Genomic DNA, 19,426 nt, shown 5'->3' on the forward strand with positions numbered 1-19,426 from the left:
TTCTACGAGACCCTTTGAAAATCCGGTCTAGGCTATAACTATTATTTTACTCTCGATTAAATTATAGCTTGCCCTGACTGGCAGGATGTTAAGAGGTGAAGGAAAATGTTCAAAATGATATCCTGAAGAAAAATATTAATGGCAGAAAATGTTTAGATGATGAAGGGCTGGCTTGGCTTCACGGGAGAAGTTCGAGCGAGGCGCTCAGCAGCCTCCCGCAGAAATGCTCGGCAGACTCCCTTTCGACCTGTTGAGGGCCGCTGGCCTCGGGGCTTCAATGTCAGCACCGAGAAGCAGGTCTAGGGGGCTGCGGCTCCGGACAGACCCCCCAGGCGGGGCAGCCGGCCCGATCCCCTCCACCTGAGCCGCAGAACCGGTCGATCCGGCTCAGCCCGGCCCCGCCCTCCCGAACCTGGCCAGCGGCTACGCGCAGGAGGGTGTGCGCGCGGGGCTGTGCAGGCCGGGTCCTGCTCGGCCCGCCCTGTCCGACGCGGCGGCCGGGCCGCGGCGCTCCGGCCTAGGCCGCTCGGGGCCGACGCTCGACCCGCCAGGGGACGCCGGACCCCGCAGCCGCGCAAGTCCTCACCCCCGGCGCCGCCTCCCGGCCCCGCAGGCCCGCCGCCCCGCAGCCCCGCAGCCCCGCAGCCCCCAGCTTTTCTGGCGGGAGGGGCGCCGCGTCGCCACGTGACGCCTCGCCCCCGCCCAGCCCTGGTCACATGGGTGGCGCGGCCGCTGCGTCAGTCCCAGTCCTGGCTGCGGGAGTCGAGCCGCCGCCGCCGCCGCCGCCGCCGCCAGCGGACGGGGCGGGGATCCCGGTGCCAGGTCCTCGTCAGCCCGCCCCTGCCTGCCCCCTCGGCCGTCCCGGGCTGGGCCCACCGTCATGGAGCCGGGCGGGACCTCGGCCGGTGTCGCGTGAGGTGCGTCGCCGCCGCCTGCGCCTTCCGAGCCTCGAACCCCCGCCGCCGCCCGGAGCCCCTCGCCCTTGGCAGCCTGTCGCCGCCCCCCGGCGGGCTCGAGTGCGCGTCCGGTGAAGGTGCAGGCCCGGCGCCGCCGCTGTCGCAGCCGGGAGATGGTTCGGGCCTAGCGGAGCCGGGACTGGAGGTGAGGAGGGCCGACGGACGGACGGACGGACGGACGGAGGCCGGGCCGGGCCGCGGCGGGGGGGCGGGGCGGGGAGAACGGGGGCCGCCGGGGGCTCGGGAGACCCTCCCGGCCGGGCTGCGCGAGCCGCTTCGGGCCTCAGCTTCGCGTTCTACTCCCCCCCATAAATAAATAAACAAATCAATAAAAAAGGCTAACCCAGTCCTAACAAAAATTCCCAGAAATCCATCTTTTCACCGTTTCTCCTTTCCCTTGTTGTTCCTTAATCTGTTCCGTCTCTCAGAAATTCCATCGACTGATGTGTTACTTTTTAATACCTTCTTCAATTTCAAGTTATTTCTAGTTAAAGACAAAATAGGCCTAGATTCTGGCTATCATTACCCAACTAGTTCTCGCTTCTCGCGATCCTGCGCACGTTTCCCCCCCACCCCCCTCCTCTGCAAAAAAAAAAAAAAAAAAGGAAAAAAATTTCCGCCTTCGACTAGCAAAGGGGGATGACTAAAAATGGGAATGTGGGGGTGTAATACTTGAATGCCCCCCATAACTTCCGAATCGGTCTGTTAGCTAGTTATCCCGACAGCTTGTATTTGGATATTGATGTTTAGGCCTTTCCTCCAGCTGCCTGTGCCCGGGGTTAATCTCGTAATTGACGTCAGTGCTTTGTTCCTTCCACTTTGCTGTTCCTTCCACTCTTTGAGGATGGATCGTGAGGTATGGGAGTTTGAGGAGTATCCTTATTGCCTTTTCTTCCCCAAACCACATCATTTATAGGAAGTTGAGAGTACAAATCTCACTGCTTCTGTATGGAGTTCAAACTCAGACGAAGAGTTCCATTTGGGGTTCTCTTAGTCAGTTGCGATTCAGAACTGTGCGATTTCTTTCCTGCTGGCCGTACGGAGATTTTAAACTAAGGCCCTTTTCCAGTGACCGGTACTTTTTTTTCACGGAATCTAAGCTATAGGTGCCTGTGAAGAGGATGTTTGTATATGTGACATTTAAAAGGTGTTGGTTTTTAGGGCTCAGATGTTCAAAGCTGGAAGCTTTGTTTTCGTATTGATTTTGCAAAGCTTTGTAAATTGCTTCTTTTACTTAACTGTCCTTTAACTCATCAAAAGTGAAATATTTATGAGAACTTTTCAAATTTGGCATTTGATAAAGAGCCTTTGTGGCCTGTGAATCTGCCTAGAATCATCTTTGGTCATATATGCATAAAGAAGTGTTGGCAAGCGGCCACTTGGTTTTTAACAAAGCTGGCTTTTTAATATTTCTCAGGTTTATTTTCCTTATTCATCACTGCATCTTTTGGTCTCCAAACATAAAAAAACTGTCAAGTTATTTTTAATTATCTTTAGAGATAATTTACCTAGAAGCAATCAATTTTTTTTTAAATACCAGCTGTTTCATTCAGTTTGTGGTGGCTTGCAGGCTGATGACTTTGGTTTTTGTTAACTCTGCAGGAACAGTAGGCACATTTTACTTTAAATAAGATTTTGCCTCAAGTGGGAACAAGATAGAATGTGAATGACCCAACCTTTACTGTTTGATTTAAAAAAAAAAAAAACAAGCTTAGCTGTGTTAATTGGAAAGTAGTCTACCCTTTTGGGGCATAAAGGTGATTCTACAGTGCTTGGGTGAAGCTGTGTAATTAAGAATTCTTAAAGAGAGAATATTTTCATTCAGATTCACTTTCTACTTGTCAGATGACATACGTTCTTTTCTCTGTGCTCTTCGGTTATTGTATCCCTTTCCTAACAGTTGATCCATTCTGCTTTATATTCTAATTTTCTTATAGGTCTGTTGTGTCTGTAGAGCAAGAACTATATTTATACCTCTCTGTATTCTGCCCAGTATTTTGCACAATTATTAGATTGAATTTGAATGTGATATCCAACCTAAGATTTCACAAAAGGGTAATCTAAAGCAGCTTTATGAGCAAGTGATCAGTAGTTGAAGGGGAAAAAGTGACTATCAGCTGCAGAAGATGACAGAAGATGAAGACTTCTAAAAGTTATGTATCTTACCTTTTTTGAAGAGTTAAGGTAAATGTCATGGTTTTATGTATAAATCAGAGGAACAAAGACAACAGGTATTTCTTCTTTTGTGGCCATCTACTGGTTTAGAATGGAGTCCAAAATGTATGAGGCCTTCTCTTTGTAGTAATTTTCATAAAATCAAGAGACGTTCTTAAGTATTAAAGGCACACCTGGACAGTGACCCAGAAGTGGAGCGTGTATCATAAAAATTGGTGACTTCGGGGCCAGCTCCGTTGGCCGAGTGGTTAAGTTCATGTGCTCCACTTTGGCGGCCCGGGGTTTTGCTGGTTCGGATCCTGGGCGTGGACATGGCACTGCTTGTCAGGCCACGTTGAGGTGGTGTCCCACATGCCACAACTAGAAGGACCCACAACTAAAATATACAACCACATACTGTGGGGATTTGGAGAGAAAAAGCAGAAGAAAAAAAAAAGATTGGTAACAGTTGTTAGCTCAGGTGACAATCTTTAATAAAAAAAAGAAATTGATGACTTAGATTTTATTTTTTATTTTAGCTCTATTCTACAGATAACTTACTATAAAAACTTTCCTATATGATGTAAAATTCTCAGCTTTGAACCCCCAATCCTCATTGCGTTTTACCTTTTTCATTTTTTCTGATAAGTTGGAACAATCATATTTGATTTCTGGGAGGGTTTTTGCCAGTCCCAGTTAATGTGAAAGAAGGTGTAGTCAGTGCCTAAAGACTGCTTAAAGCTAACCTGACCTGTTACCTTGCTTCTTTTTCCTTTGGTTTAAGAAAAGCACCCCTTCTTGTGGTAACTCCCTACACCCGCTCATCTTGGTGGTTTGAAGTGATACTCTAGTGCATGGACGAGGTCAGTAATAAACATCCCAGTTAGTGAGTTTTGGCTGATCATCTGCATTCCTGTTTCTCTTGATGTTCAATTTCACTGGCATCCTATCCTGGGAATTTTAATGGTACTGGCACATAGAAAATATTAGAACCACTGAATTCTTTTCCAAAATATTCCAAAAACATTTTAATATTGGGACCACTTACTAATTCTATTTTTGGAGGGAAAAAAAATCTTATTTACAGTTTACCTGCTTCGTCAGCTATACTTTATTAAAAACTCTGTAACCTGAGGAATGTTCTGAGGGTAGGAACTTCATGTAATTTAATCTCTCTTTGAGTGTCTAATGAACCATAATGGTGGCTTTTAGGTAGGTAGACAAACTTATTAGTGCATACTGTTTTAAACTAATTATTTTGATCATCATTTTCCAGAATAGGTAAAAGAACCTCAAGCATTTTTTTTTTTAAAGATTTTATTTATTTTTTCTTTTTCTCCCCAAAGCCCCCCGGTACATAGTTGTATATTTTTAGTTGTGGGTCCTTCTAGCTGTGGCATGTTGGATGCTGCCTCAGCATGGCCTGATGAGTGGCTCCATGTCTGTGCCCGGGATCCTAACCGGCGAAACCCTTGGCCACCGAAGCAGAGTGTGCGAACCCAACCACTCGGCCACGGGGCCGACCCCAAGCATTCTTCTCCCAAAGTTGTGTGTGGGGAAAAAAAAATCAGGGACTGACATGAATCTATTGCCCTGGAAAGCCAGTATTGTTTGGCTACCCAGATATTGTCATGATCTGTCCTGGGACTGGACTTCCTGGGGCTGCTTTGGGGCTGAATGGGTCTCCCGTGATTTTGTGAATTTCGAGCTGCCTAGTGGGTTATGCCTTTTCATTTTGACTTTTCGTTTTCATGCCCTCGGGTAGGGACAGTTTTATGGAGAGGTAAGTAGAGGCCAATACTCTGCATAGACAGGCCTTCTTACCTCTTTGTAATTGCTTCCATTCCTTTCATCTGGAATATCACTTTTCCTCTGTTGTTCCCTATGTGTTAAAGTTTCATCATCTTTTTATTTTTTGAGGAAGATCAGCCCTGAGCTAACTACTGCCAATCCTCCTCTTTTTGCTGAGGAAGACTGGCCCTGACTAACATCCATGCCCATCTTCCTCTACTCTGTATGTGGGACGCCTACCACAGCATGGCCTTTGCCAAGCAATGCCATGTCCGCACCCGGGATCCGAACCGGCGAACTCCGGGCTGCCGAGAAGCAGAACATGTGAACTTAACCGCTGTGCCACTGGGCCGGCCCCAGTTTCGTCATCTTTTAAGGCCCAGTGCAACTACCACTACTTTCCTGAAGTTTTGCTTGATTCCCCACCCTACTCCAATTGTGACCTACCTCCTTTGAATCCCTGCATCATTTTGTATCTCTCTTAATGATTCGTTGTGAGACTGTAGCCTGCTGGGTGACACTGAGCACAATGTATCAGGGAAGATATGTTAATAAAGTAAAGACTGTGTTACAATCGTGTATTGCTTAACGATAGGGATCCGTTCTGAGAAAGGCATTATTAGGCAATTTCATCGTCATGTGAACATCATAGAATGTACTTAGGCAAACCTAGCTGGTATAGCCCACTATATACTGAGGCTCTATGGTACTAATCTTATGAGACCACTTTTGTATTTGTGATCTGTGGTTGACATAAATACATGTGGGAATGTTATGTGATGCATGACTGTGTACTATTTCATTATGTATCTCTAAAAAGTAAAGATTAAAACAATAATCCAACCTAAGACTTCACCAAAAAAATTAACGTTAATTAATATCGTCACATACCCAGTCTGTTCAAAAAATAGTAATTTTTGTTTTAACAGTTTGTTTGAGTTAGGGTCCAAATAAGGTACGTACATATGAGTCTCACCCCCCCCCTCCTTTTTTTCCGCTCTGTAGGTTCCTGTCTATCTTTTTGTTCTTGTTCCCATACAGTTGGTTTATTAAAGAAACCAGGTCTTTGCCCTGTGAGGTTTCTCATAGTCTGAATTGTGTTAAGTGCATCCTTGTGGTTTCATGTAATATGTTCCTCTGTTCCCTGTTTCTCTTGTCAGTTAGTAGTTACATCTGGAAGCTGCATCCAGTCTAGGCTTGAAACTGTTTTTTTTTTTAAGATTTTATTTTTTCCTTTTTCTCCCCAAAGCCCCCCAGTACACAGTTGTATATTCTTTGTTGTGGGTCCTTCTAGTTGTGGCATGTGGGACGCTACCTCAGCGTGGCCTGATGAGCAGTGCCATGTCCGTGCCCAGGACTCGAACCAATGAAGCAGTGGGCCGCCTGCAGCGGAGCACACAAACTCAACCACTCAGCCACGGGGCCAGCCCCCTAGGCTTGAAACTTTTTTTAATGGCAGGAATACTTCATAGTAAGTGTTGCGCACTTCCTACTCACTCTTAACCCTTCAGCTTGGTTTCTCCTCCTCTATCATGCTGGTGAAATTGCTGTTAGCAAGGCCACCTGTGACTTCTGTATTGCCAAATTGTATGGTCATTGCTTAGTCCTTTACTTCTTTCTATACTTGATATTGTTTTACCGTTTTTCTCCTTGATATTCTTTTCTTCCTTGACTTTTATGACTCTGTCCCCTCCCTACTTTCTTTCTACTAGTTGCATTGCAGACTCTTCGTTTTCTCCTAGCCCCTTGATATTGATAGTTCTGAATTTTAGCCTTGGCCTTCTCTTTTCATTATTCTGGGTGATCGCATTCATTTGTATTGCTTTAGCTGTCATCTCTAAGTGTTTTGTGGGCACCTGAACTCTTTCATCCAACTGAATACTCCCCTGTAGATGTCCAGTAGGCACTTTGTTTTAGTTAGGAGAGTGACACATACCTATCTTAAGCAAAAAGAGGAATTTATTGGCAGCATACTGGGTATCCCACAAATTCTAAGAAAGGCAATCAAGCCATAGGAAGGCAATTAGAACTCAGGAACAGCTGGATCCATGGGCTCCAAATATAGTTAGGAGTATCTTTTTGTCTCTCATGAGATGCTCTTTGTGTGTTCAATCAGTTCTTTCTTGCTGCAGACCAACTTTAACACTAAATCTTCTGAGTTTTAAATCTTAAATCTTCTGTCTTCAGAGAGAGACTGACCTGACTCTCAATCTCAGATCCCAGGAAAGGGATTCATTAGGTTATATGTCCACCTCTGGACCACAACTTTGGCTAGGGGTCTACATTGTAATAACATGCTCTAGGTACAACATCCCAGAGAGAAGTGGAGTAAAGGGCACTTTGAAACGTAGTTGTCTACCTCATTCATTCCATGGCTATTTAGTTCACATACACATTGCTACTTTTTCTCATATATATAAAATATATTTTTTTAATATAATCTAACTTTATATACCAGGAAACACCCTAATCTCTTCTATGGAGACAACCCAAATTCATATCTAGCTACCACATCTGAAAGTCATTGTTCTAAGTCCAGATTCTGAAGGTGATAGCCTAGATATGCTTTGTCATGTGTCTGAAAATGGTGGGCTAAATACTAAATTCAATCATCCTTAACTGTGGTAGGAAAAAACCTTAATATTCTTATGAGGGGAGAGTAGAGGAAGATATCATTGTTCCAAAACTCATGCCATATCTTGCTGGACAGGTACAGTATAAGGTGAATGATAAAACCAGCAAATTGCATGGGCCTTCATTCGTTGCCTTACTTCCTTGCAAATGGAGTAAGTTCTTTGGTCAGCCAAATGAAGATTTTCACTTCTGTCCACTCGGGAGATTTTCCTTGTCTGTTGTGTTAGGTTAAGGTTAACACTGTGAGGACATTTGGAAGGAGTGTTAGGGGAGGGCAGTTCTGTGTTGCCTTAGACAAGGTTTGGCAAGCTATGGTTAGTAGGCCCAACGCTGCTTGCCTTTTTATGCCCTGTGAGCTGAGAAAGGTTTTTACGTTTGCAAATGGTTGGGAAAAATCAAAAGAAGAATATTTTGTGGCAGGTGAAAATTATAGGAAACTCAAATTTCAGTGTCCATAAATAAAGTTTTATTGGAACACAGCATACCTATTTGTTTATGTATTGTCTGTAGCTGCTTTTGCTGCTACAGTGGCAGAGTTGAGTAACTGATTCTGTGGCCTGCAAAGCCTAAAATATTTACTGTGTGGCTTTAAAAGTCTGTCAGTTCCTATCTTAGCAGATTACATGGGCCTTAGTGGATACTTGGGTCTGAGGATTGCCTTAGGGTTGAGCAGTTGGTTACAAGGTCCTTATTTACTGTGGTGGTTATTAGGGTTTTTTGTTTGGTTGTAGAATATGTGTGTATGTGTGTGTGTATGTGGATATGTATATACATAAAACAGGTGGGTTATGGGCATTGGCCTAGCTTTAGTTAGGGATTCAGACTTCATGGGTCAACTGTACCCTGAAGGTAGGATCACACTGTAGGTTACATTGTAACATGGTTGCTCTTAGTACAGCTATGTGAATGGGGGAGATAATTTCCAGAAAACCTGGGGATGAGATGAGGCTAGGAGCTGATTGGATAGTCTCTATAAGTGTTCATTGTGTACAAATGAACTATTCTACTACTTCTCAATCCCCTTACACACAAATCCTACTCTTTTCCTTGCCTTGGAGAATACACCACTGTCATTGTTTTTTCCAGAAACCTGCAAGTTGTCCTTGATTCCTGTCTTACTTCTCATTATCTGGCTGGCCCCAAGGTTCTGCTTCCTTAGCATCTTTGAATCCAAACCTTTTCTCTGCATTCTTACTCTTACCGCCTTAATTTAGGCTTTAATTTCTCACCTGAATTATTGCAACAGTCTTCTCATTTGTTTCTTTATTGCCAGTCTAATCTACTCCACCTTGTACCAGAGTGTTTTCCCTCTAAACTGCAGGTCTGATTTTGTCATTTCTCTTCTTAAAACTCCTTAATAATGTTCCATTTTCTGCAGTATTCTTCTAATTGGGAATTCTTTGACATTAATGAATTTTATATAATTTCTGAAGGACTGCTGCTGTATAGTCACATACTCCCTTGGGTGTTGGTTGCTGTGTTTAGATTTTGTTTATTATTGTGTTTGTGCCAAATTATCATGCATTATGCTAATGATGATTTTTCAGTGGCAGGCAAAGATGGTAAAATTGGATCATATCATGGTATGTGTTAGTATAGGCAGGCCAAACCCAAAAGAACCCTGGCTTAGTAGATGGTGTCATATTTTCACTGTTAGATGTGTCTGGTGGATCCCATCTTTGTAATTAGTCAACATGAAACAATTTGTTTGCAGTATGAGTGTTTTGTTCCAAACTTCAGCAGTGGTTATACTAGATACACATTTAATGTAGATTTCAGTAACGTACTAAACCACAAATGAATGAGATAGATTGCCAGAATTAACAAGTGAGACTTCTTTAAAAAAGACCTTTAAGGACTACTAGCTGGTATAGTGGTATAACATTGTATTTCCCTAAACTAGCAAAGAAACACTCGTGGTTAATAAATCCATTTAGTATAAGCCTTTTCTGCATTAGTATTAGTGAAGTGAAATGACGGAAGTGTTTTAAAATATAGAGCCAGACCTGAGACTACATATTTCTAGGATTGAATGTATCATTGGTCTCGTTTCTACAAAACAACATAATCTGTTACATTAATGTTATTTTAAACTTGTTTTGTATTTAATTTTTAAAGTTGTTTTAATTTTACAGTTGCATAAGAGCCTTGAACATAATGAGTTCCTACTTAGTTTTATATTTATACTATTTTATTAACAATAAAAGTCATCACTCAAGATCTGGGAGATTTCGATTTCTTGAAAAGCTATCCTTATATCTTTGAGATTTGAGAAACAAATCCACAGGGCTAGTCTCATTCCATGTCTCTCTCCAGTCTTGTCTTTTATTTTGCACTCCCCCAACTCTATTTTCCAACTACACTTGATCCACCTTATTCCCTGGGGGTTCTGTGCTCTCTCTTTGGGGCTGTTGCACATGTTGTTCTCTTTGCTTAGAACCAACCAACCAACCTCCTTCCCTCCCTCCCTCTCTCCCTCCCTCCTATCCTCCCTCTCTGCCTCCCTCCCTCCCTCCCTCCTATCCTCTCTCTCTGTCTCCCTCCCTCTCTCCCTCTCCTTTCTTCCCCCTTCCCTCCTGCCACATCTTTCTAGTCAGACTAGTTGTAGCCAAATCTTGGAGATAAGGGTTACTTTTTTTCTTTCTATGAGGAAGATTGGCCCAGAGCTAACATCTGTTACCAGTCTTCCTCTTTTTCTTGAGGAATATTGTCACTGAGCTAACATCTGTGCCAGTCTTCCTCTGTTTTGTATGTGGGACACTACCACAGCATGGTTTGATGAGTGATATGTAGGTCCGCACCTGGGATCTGAACCTGCAAACCCTGGGCCGCCGAAGTGGAGCATGCAAGGGTTACTTTTATTTTTTATATCCTTAGCCCTAGTGCTGTGTTTGGCACAATATATGCACTGGTTAAATAGTTGTTGAATGAACTAGTGTTAACATTGTACCTTATATATAGTGTAGGTCTATACTGAAGAGACAGATTTTAAAATCAGAGTTGTAAAGCCTTAGGAATTCCTTCTGAATTCCTTCTGAATTCTGTTTAAGTATGTTACAAGTTTGAATTAGAAAATATTTTGAGGGGCTGGCCCCGTGGCTGAGTGGTTAAGTTTGCGTGCTCCGCTGCAGGCGGCCCAGTGTTTCGTTGGTTCGAATCCTGGGCACGGACATGGCATTGCTCATCAAACCATGCTGAGGCAACGTCCCACATGCCACAACTAGAAGGACCCACAACGACGAATATACAACTATGTACTGGGGGGCTTTGGGGAGAAAAAGGAAAAAAATAAAATCTTTTAAAAAAAAAGAAAAGAAAATATTTTGAAAGTAAGTTTATTATCACTCACAAATTGGTCTTTCAAAGTAAATATTCTCTGTGCCATAATAAATAACTAATTTGTAATTTATTAGTTTGTAGTCCAATGATTAAAGCCTTAAATGGCCTTAACCTTCTTAAAGCAATATTCTTGTTTACATTTTAGTAGAACTTTGTTAACAGAATTTAGAGTAATTAGCACAGGGGCTGATTTAAGTTTTCAAGCCTTGTGTACATGATTTCTTCATTCAGTACATTAGCATTTTCCCTCTTTTTTTTTTTTTTAAATAGTATTCTAAGGAACTAAATATAGTTCAAGAAATCCAGGTACTTTGTTACCACCTATCTTCCATCTATGCAAATAAAGATGAAATTAATGAGAAATAATTCCTTTTTGGTGTAAACTCTAAGGAGCCTTTGCTGTGTAGTGCTTTTTAACTTTTGTTTAATTTGCTATAAGCATTTTTAAGTAATGAAATTGCTTGTGTTTTGCCATTTGGACTTGTATCATTTTCTCTTGGCTTCCTCAGGTACTACAAGTGAAAGCAATCTTGCAGTGCTCTGTTGAGTAGATCATTTCTTTGTGGATGTTGTAGACGGAAACATTCAGTTTTTACGCCTTCTCAGTTTGCCAAGTATGATTCTGAGATTTTTACAGTCTAGCGCTTATATTTGGTGAACATTTGAGAATACAGCATTTAAGTAAAAATAGAAATTGATCATTTCTGTACATATGTTTTTTTTCTTGTACATATGTTGTTTTTCTTTTAGATAAACTTTTAGAAAAATTGCTTTAAAAGAACAATTCATTTAGTAGCTCTTATGCTTTTATTGGGTTGATAACATATTGAATGTAGAAAAAAGAAGATCTACTCTCTTACTGTTATCAAATATCGCCAAAAGTCTTAGGGAGAAAATGGGAGACTGTCTGTGGATAGAAACTCAGCTTTTAGTGAGCACTCCCGCTGACTGTTTGGCTCTTGAGGCAGTAACGCTACAGTTGTGACCTTTATAAAATTCATCAAGTGTTTTAAGTATCTGTTGTATGCCAGCCACTGTGTTAATCACTGGAGGGGAGAGCAGGGAAGTTAAATTATATCTATAGTTCTTACTGTCCAGAGACTTATGATATGGAGGTGAGTAGGGAGGGCAGATAGAAGAATAACAATAAATAATCCTAATGTAAGGCAAGTGTTAAGTGCCGAATGAGATACAAAGAAATGCTTTCGGAAGTAAGTGATTTCAGTGGCAGAGGAATCGTGGAGGGCTTCTTGGAGGAAGTGGGATATGTGGGAAACTTTGAAATGGATGTGTTTAGAAATGAGAAGGAAGGACGTTCTGAAGTAGAGGGACTAGTTTGAGTAAAGACCTGGATCTGAATGTATGTAGGTTATTTTCAGGGTCAGATAAATCCTGAAGGAAAAGTAGCTAAGAATTGAACTGTGGGCAGCTTTAAATCCTGGAGTGAGAATTTTGGACTTAGATTTTCCGTAGAGCTTTTAGTTATTGATGACTTTTAAGCAGAAGACTGTCTTAATTAGATCTGTTTTATAAAGATATAAAAGTAATCATCAACGTACATGTTATGGAAGTTTCCAATAAGATACCTTTGTGGCCTTTAGATACTTGTATGCTTTTAAAGTAAGAAACTGAGTCAAAAGATTGGTTTCATATAAAAGAAACTGTAAAATTTGACTTTTAACTATTCTCTCCACCCATTTATTTATCTTTCAAGATGAACATTGACTTCTCAGTCTCATTGATTTTTCCATATGCTTTTAAAGTTTGGTAGCAACAATTTTCAAGATAAGTTTAAACCAATTAAATTTGTTTTACACATTTCTCAAATATTAATACAGTCCCAAGAGATATAATTTAATTTGGTTTTCGTTCAGAAACAGCTATATGACAAGTAACCATGCAGGACTATAGGGGCAAGTAGTATTACTGAGAGAAACATTGTCTAAAGGGAGGCAACTGGTTACCAGTAAAATGAATACTTAGATTCTTATGCTTACCCTTAAGTGTGAGCATGCTTGTGTATGTAATAAACATTTCTTCTCTTCAATTGAATCTTGAATTTTCTCTTGAATCTCTTTAAATTTTCTAGTATTTTATTTTATTTTTTTAAAGATTTTATTTTTTTCCTTTTTCTCCCCGAAGCCCCCCCGTACATAGTTGTATGTTCTTCATTGTGGGTCCTTCTAGTTGTGGCATGTGGGACACTGCCTCAGCGTGGTTTGATGAGCAGTGCCATGTCCGTGCCCAGGATTTGAACCAACGAAACCCTGGGCCGCCTGCAGCAGAGCGCGCGAACTTAACCACTCGGCCACGGGGCCAGCCCCCTTCTAGTATTTTAAAAATAACAAATCGGTTTATTAGTAGTCAGTTTGGCAAATACTGTCTCAAATTAGTTATTGAACAATCGAATATCTGCTTAATGACATAATAAACATTGATTGTGATTCTGTTTGGCCTCTAAGATGAGGAAATAAAGTTTTCCTTTATCAGAAAAAGCTTCATGGAGGAAGTGAATTGAGTAATAGATAAAGGATAAGAGTTGTATAGCTTGATAGCTGAGTAAAGAACTATGTTTCAGTTCTAGTCTATCTAAAATAACTGCAAATGTTGAGTCTGCTAAATTAAAATTTGTTGTAGAATGGTGTCTGATTTTAGTGTAATATGAAGTCCTAATTATTTCCATTTTTTAATATTAGTATTTTGTGATATTAAGTAAAGAATATCATGATCTCTAGGTATTATTTCCTGGTAAGTGAGTGAATCACTCCTTTTTAACTAGGCTGTGAAGTTCCTTAATCTACTCATTCAAGTGATTGTCTACTAGGTTATGTTCTAGGTATGCAGTGCTCAACAAAACAAACACATTCCTGATTATTGTCTAATGGGAGAGAAAATATTAATGAACATGAAAATAAATATATTAATATATTAATTGTGATCAAGTATTCTGAAGGAAAAGGGAGCATCTACATGAATTTCCTGAAGCTGGAAAGAGTGCCACAAGTTCAAGAAGCCCCAGAAAGGCCCTTGGAGGGAACTGGAAGGGAAGGTTTATAGTAAGATATAAAATGAATCTGATGAGGTAGGCAGAAGTCAGATCAAGTAGAAAGTCGGATCATGGCTTTGTAGGTCATGTTAAGGACCTTAAAGTTTATCCTCAGGTAAATGAAAAGCTTATTAAAAATTTTAAGCAGGGATTGGGTGACATGATCTGGTTTGTGTTTTATAAAGATCACTTCAGCTGCTCTATGAAATATGGATTAAAGAGAGACCAAGGCACCAGGAGTCCAGTTAGAAGGCCATAGCATTTACCCAAGTTGGAGATAAAATGATGGCTTGTTTTGAACAATGGCAGTGGAGAAAGAAGGGAACAGATAAATTCAAAATATATTTTGGAGGCGATGGTTGTGGATTGGATGTGGAGAGAGGGTGAAGGGAGGATTCAGCAAGAGCAGCTGGTTGGTAGGATGAGGATCACTGGAGCAGGAGTTGTTGGAGGTAGGAGAAAAGAATCAATTCCGGTTGTATTGAGATTGAGATTCCTCGAGACATGCTCAAACAGGTCCCTGGATATGTGGTTCTGTATGTCAGAAGAGAAGGGTGGTGGTGTGGAGCATGTTTGGGTATTTGGGTTGTTGGCATATTGATGGTATTTTATACCATGAGAATGTGGGGAGAAAATGTAGACTGAATCAGAATACGACATGACTGAGCTCAGAGGAGCACCAAGCTTTAAGAAGTCCAGTAGGTATAATGAGAGGAGTCAGAGGTGCTGGGTTAACTGGAAGGGCTGGGTTAGAGAAGCCAAAAGTATATTAAGGAGACATTAGTGGCTAAATGTGTTGAATGGTAGGTCAACTAAAATGATAAAGTGTCTGTTGGATTTAGTAACATGCAAATCACTAGTGATCTTGGCTAGGAGTGGAGTGTGAGAAATTGGAAACAATGTTGGGAAGTTGGAAACAGTAGAATGTTGAATAGTGACTGGATACATTTTGGAAAGCAATTTATCTTTAGCTACTAAAATTAGAGATGTTTACACTCTGCATCCTAGCAGTTCCACTTATAGGTATCTATCCTAGGAAAACTCTTACTTATTGGTACAGGGAGAAATGTGTAAAAATGATCATTACAGGGTTATTTGCAATGGTAGAAAATAAGGGAAACTAACTAAATGACCATCAGTTGGAGAGTGGTTAAGCAATTTGTGTGGATACACAGCAGTGAAAATAAATGAACTATACCAACATGTATCAACCTGGGTTAACCTGGTAATGCTGAAAATTAGAAAGGCTTGGAGTTTTTAGAGTATACCATTTTTAAAAGTTGAAAAATATGCAAAACAACTCAATGTCTTATTTAGGGATACGTACATATATAGTAAAAGTATAAAGAAATCTATGAAAATGATTAACACCAAAATCAGAATAGTGGCTACCTCTTGTAGGGGGAGAGAGCATAGGAGATGTGATCCAGGAATGCTGTATTTCCTAAGGTGGTTCAAGTGTTCACTCTATGGCTCCTTACATCTTTTTGGCTAATTTTTTTATAAAATGAATGGTTGCAGAGTAAGTGGAGAATCACCAACAGTCCTTTTGAGAAACTTGGCCATAAACAACATAGAGAAGAGATAGAGTGGTAGCTAGAGAGAGAGATGGGGTGAAGGAAGATGTTCTTTTTTAAAAAAAGAGTATATTTGAATGCTGATGGAAAGAATTCATCAGAGAGGGAGAAGTTGAAGTTGCTGGAGAGAAGTCAGTAACTGATAAAGTTCTAGGAGAAAATAGCAAAATGGACATAATTGTTCTTTGATAGAGATAGATTTTTTCTTTTTTAACCAGAGGAAAGAAGAGAATGGATACAAATGCTGGTGGTTTGAAAGTTGATGGTTGGTTGATGAGAAGATTCCTCTCTGATTTTTAATCTTCTATTTTTAATCTTTGTCCACTAAGACAAAGGTCATTTGTGGAATGGAAGTTAGGAGGGAGAGTCATAGGATTCCATGAAAATACTTGTGAGGGGGCCGTCCTGGTGGTGCAGCGGTTAAGTGTGCATGTTCCTCTTCCGGTGCCCGGGGTTCCCTGGTTTGGATCCCAGGTATGGACATGGCACCGCTTGGCAAAGCCATACTGTGGTAGGTGTCCCACATATAAAGTAGAGGAAGATGGGCACGGATGTGAGCTCAGGGCTAATCATCCTCAGCAAAAAGAGGAGGATTGGCAGCAGATGTTAACTCAGGGCTGATCTTCCAAAAATAAATTAATTCATTAATTAAAAATAAATGAATTTTTAAAAAAAGAAAATACTTGTGAGGAATAGGAAGGAACATTCATCAGAGAAAGACAGCAAAATTTCTGGGAAGCTTTGAGGGCCTGGTTGAGAGTGATTTATGAAACATGATTATGAGAAATTCAGATAGTATATAAAGATTCAGATTTAATTAATAAATCTGAATTAATTTAATTCAGATATAATTGACGAAGAAAGCAAAAATGGTATGGCATTACTTTTGCTTCCATGTTTTTCACAACATCATTTTAAACCTGAAGGCTGTAGAAGTCTCATAACTAACTTGGGGCAGGTCCTTCTATGCAAAATACTGTCTTGGGACCTGATGTTTTGTTAGTATTGGCTTTGATCTCCGGGTGTACAGCCTTTGTTTCCCTGCCTTGTAGGAAGTGACCTGTTCAGACTCTCTCATGGGTAGAGAAATCCTACCAAATGAGGCCAAGAGGGATTTCTCTACTCATGAGGCTTTTTGCTTTAACATAGTGCATTGTGATAAAGTTACAATTTATTTATTTATTTTTAGTGTTTAAAATTTGTTTTTGTTAGAGAAGAGCATATATTTAAAGTGAAACTTCCTTTCCCTTCTCTCTTATCCCATGGTCTACTCCCAAGCTGTTACCACTTTTAATAATTTCTTCTACGTAATTAACTTTTAAAAGTTGCTTAAATTATTATAATTATCATTATTTTATACAGTGGTTAGAGTTTACCATACTGATGCTATTTCTTTTTTTTTTAATTGCAGTAACATTGGTTTATAATATATAAATATCAGGTGTACATCATTATATTTCAGTTTCTGTGTAGACTACGTCATGTTCACCACCCAAAAGCTAATTACCATCCATCACCACACACATGTGCCCAGTCATCCCTTTCACCCTCTTCCCTCCCCCTTCCCCCTCTGGTAACCACCAATCTAATCTCTGCATCTATATGTTTGTTTTTGTTTTTATCTTCTGTTTATCAGTGAGATGATACAGTATTTGACTTTCTACGTCTGACTTATTTCACTTACTATAATACCCTCAAGGTCCATCCATGTTGTTGCAAATGGCAAGGTTTCGTCCTTTTTTATAGCTGAGTGGTATTCCATTGTGTATATGTACCACATCTTTATCCATTTGTCCCTTGATGGACACTTGGGTTGTTTCCAAGTTTGGGCTATTGTGGATAAAGCCACAATGAACATAGGGGTGCATATGTCTTTACTCATTTGTGTTTTCATGTTCTTTGGATAAATACCCAGTAGTGGAATAGCTGGATCAATATGGTCAATGGATCAATTTTTTGAGGAATCTCCATACTGTTTTCCATAGTGGCTGCACCAGTTTACATTCCCACCAGCTGTGTATGAGAGTTCCCTTTTCTCCACGACCTCTCCAACGCTTGTTATTTCTGGTCTTGTTAGTTATAGCCATTCTGATGGGCATGAGGTGATATCTCGTAGTTTTGATTTGCATTTCCATAATAGTGAGTGGTATTGAACATCTTTGCATGTGCCTCTTGGCCATCTGTGTATCTTCTTTGGAAAAATGTCTCTTCAGATCTTTTGCTCATTTTTAAATCGGGTTGTTTTTTTGTTGTTGAGATGTATGAGTTCTTTATATATTTTGAATATTAACCCCTTATCAGATATATGGTTTACAAATATCTTTCTCAGTTGTTAGGCTGTCTTTTCGTTTTGTTAATGGTTTCCTTTGTTGTGCAGAGGCTTTTTAGTCTGATGAAGTCCCATTTGTTATTTTTTCTTTTGTTCCCTTACCTGGTCAGACATGGTATTTGAAAATATGCTGCTAAGACTGATCTCAAAGAGCAATACTGCCTATGTTTTCTTCTAGAATTTTTATGGCTTCAGGTCTTACATTCAAGTCTTTAATCTATTTTGAGTTAATTTTTGTGTGTAGTATAAGATAATGGTCTACCTTCATTCTTTTGCATGAGCTGTCCAGTTTTCCCAGCACCATTTATTGAAGAGACTTTCCTTTCTCCATCGTATGTTCTTAGCTAAAGTTACAGTTTAATAGCAGTTATAATAAACTATATTCTAAAATAATTGAAATCTTAGCTTGAGTCTCTTGAACTTTTGGAGTTTACATCATTTAATAATCTAGTAATTGAACAGCTTTATTTTCAGTAGAACAGTTGTTCTAAGACATAAATTGAAAAGAAATTAACAACAGATTCTGAACACCACTTGAAGGAGGCAAGTTAAAGGTCACATTTTACTCTTTAAACTATTTTTAAAATTACAAATTTAAAAGATTTTAAAACTAATACATGTGTTTATTAAAAGAATTGTAGAAGATCAATTTCTGGTTCACTGGGAATGTACATTAAAATTTTTTTACTATGTGCTTACTGTAATTTTTTTATTGTAAAATATACAAAACATAAAATTTATCATTTAAGTGTACAGTTCACTGACATTAAGTATGTCTTGTGTAACCATCACCACTGTCCATCTCCAGAACTTTTCATCATCCCGAACAGAAATTCTGACCCATTAAACAATAATTTCCCATTATCTCTTACCCCAATCCCTTTGCAACCACGATTCCTATTTTCTGTCTCTGTGAATTTGCCTTTTCTACATACGTTATGTAAGTGAAATCCTACCGTATTTGTCTTTTTGTGACTGGCTTATTTCACTTAGCGTAATATCCTAAAGGTTAATCCATGTTGTATCATGTGTCAGAATTTCATTTCTTTTTAAGGCTAGATAATATTCCTTTGTATGTATGCACCACATTTTGTTTATGCATTCATTTGTTGATGGACGCTTCCATCCCTTCCACCTTTTGAGTGGTAGAGAATGCTGCTTTGAGCATCAGTGTCCAAATATCTGGCTGAGTCCCTGCTTTCAGTTCTTTTGGATACGTATGTGTATGTGTAATTGCTGGAACACTTGGTAATTCTTTGATACTTTTTGAGTAACCACCAAATTGTTTTCCACGGCAACTGCACCATTTTACGTTCCCACCAGCATTGTGCAAGGGTTCATATTTCTCCACATTCTTGCCAACACTTCTTTTTAAAAAGTTTTTGAGGGGCTGGCCCCGTGGCCGAGTGGTTAAGTTCGTGTGCTCCGCTGCAGGCGGCCCAGTGTTTCGTTGGTTCAAATCCTGGGTGCGGACATGGCACTGCTCATCAGACCACGCTGAGGCAGTGTCCCACATGCCACAACTAGAAGAACCCACAACAAAGAATGCACAACTATGTACCGGGGGGCTTTGGGGAGAAAAAGGAAAAAATAAAATCTT

General features: G+C 40.2%; 1 protein-coding gene across 8 annotated transcripts in view; it reads left to right on the forward strand.

Annotated features, from left to right (window-relative positions):
• Positions 1 to 469: 469 nt before the first annotated feature.
• AFF4 (ALF transcription elongation factor 4) overlaps positions 470 to 19,426 on the forward strand; it is a 93,296-nt gene continuing 74,339 nt past the window's right edge. For 2 of the 8 annotated variants that reach the window (XM_023617700.2, XM_023617702.2), the window contains exon 1: positions 470 to 1,101. The gene's annotated coding sequence lies outside the window, so the exon portion shown is untranslated. The remainder of the gene's footprint in view (positions 1,102 to 19,426) is intronic. The other 6 variants (XM_023617703.2, XM_023617704.2, XM_070234348.1 and 3 more) reach the window with 5 other exon arrangements.

The sequence above is a fragment of the Equus caballus genome, chromosome 14 (genome assembly GCF_041296265.1).
Source record: "Equus caballus isolate H_3958 breed thoroughbred chromosome 14, TB-T2T, whole genome shotgun sequence".
In the NCBI taxonomy this organism is placed as follows: Eukaryota; Metazoa; Chordata; class Mammalia; order Perissodactyla; family Equidae; genus Equus; species Equus caballus.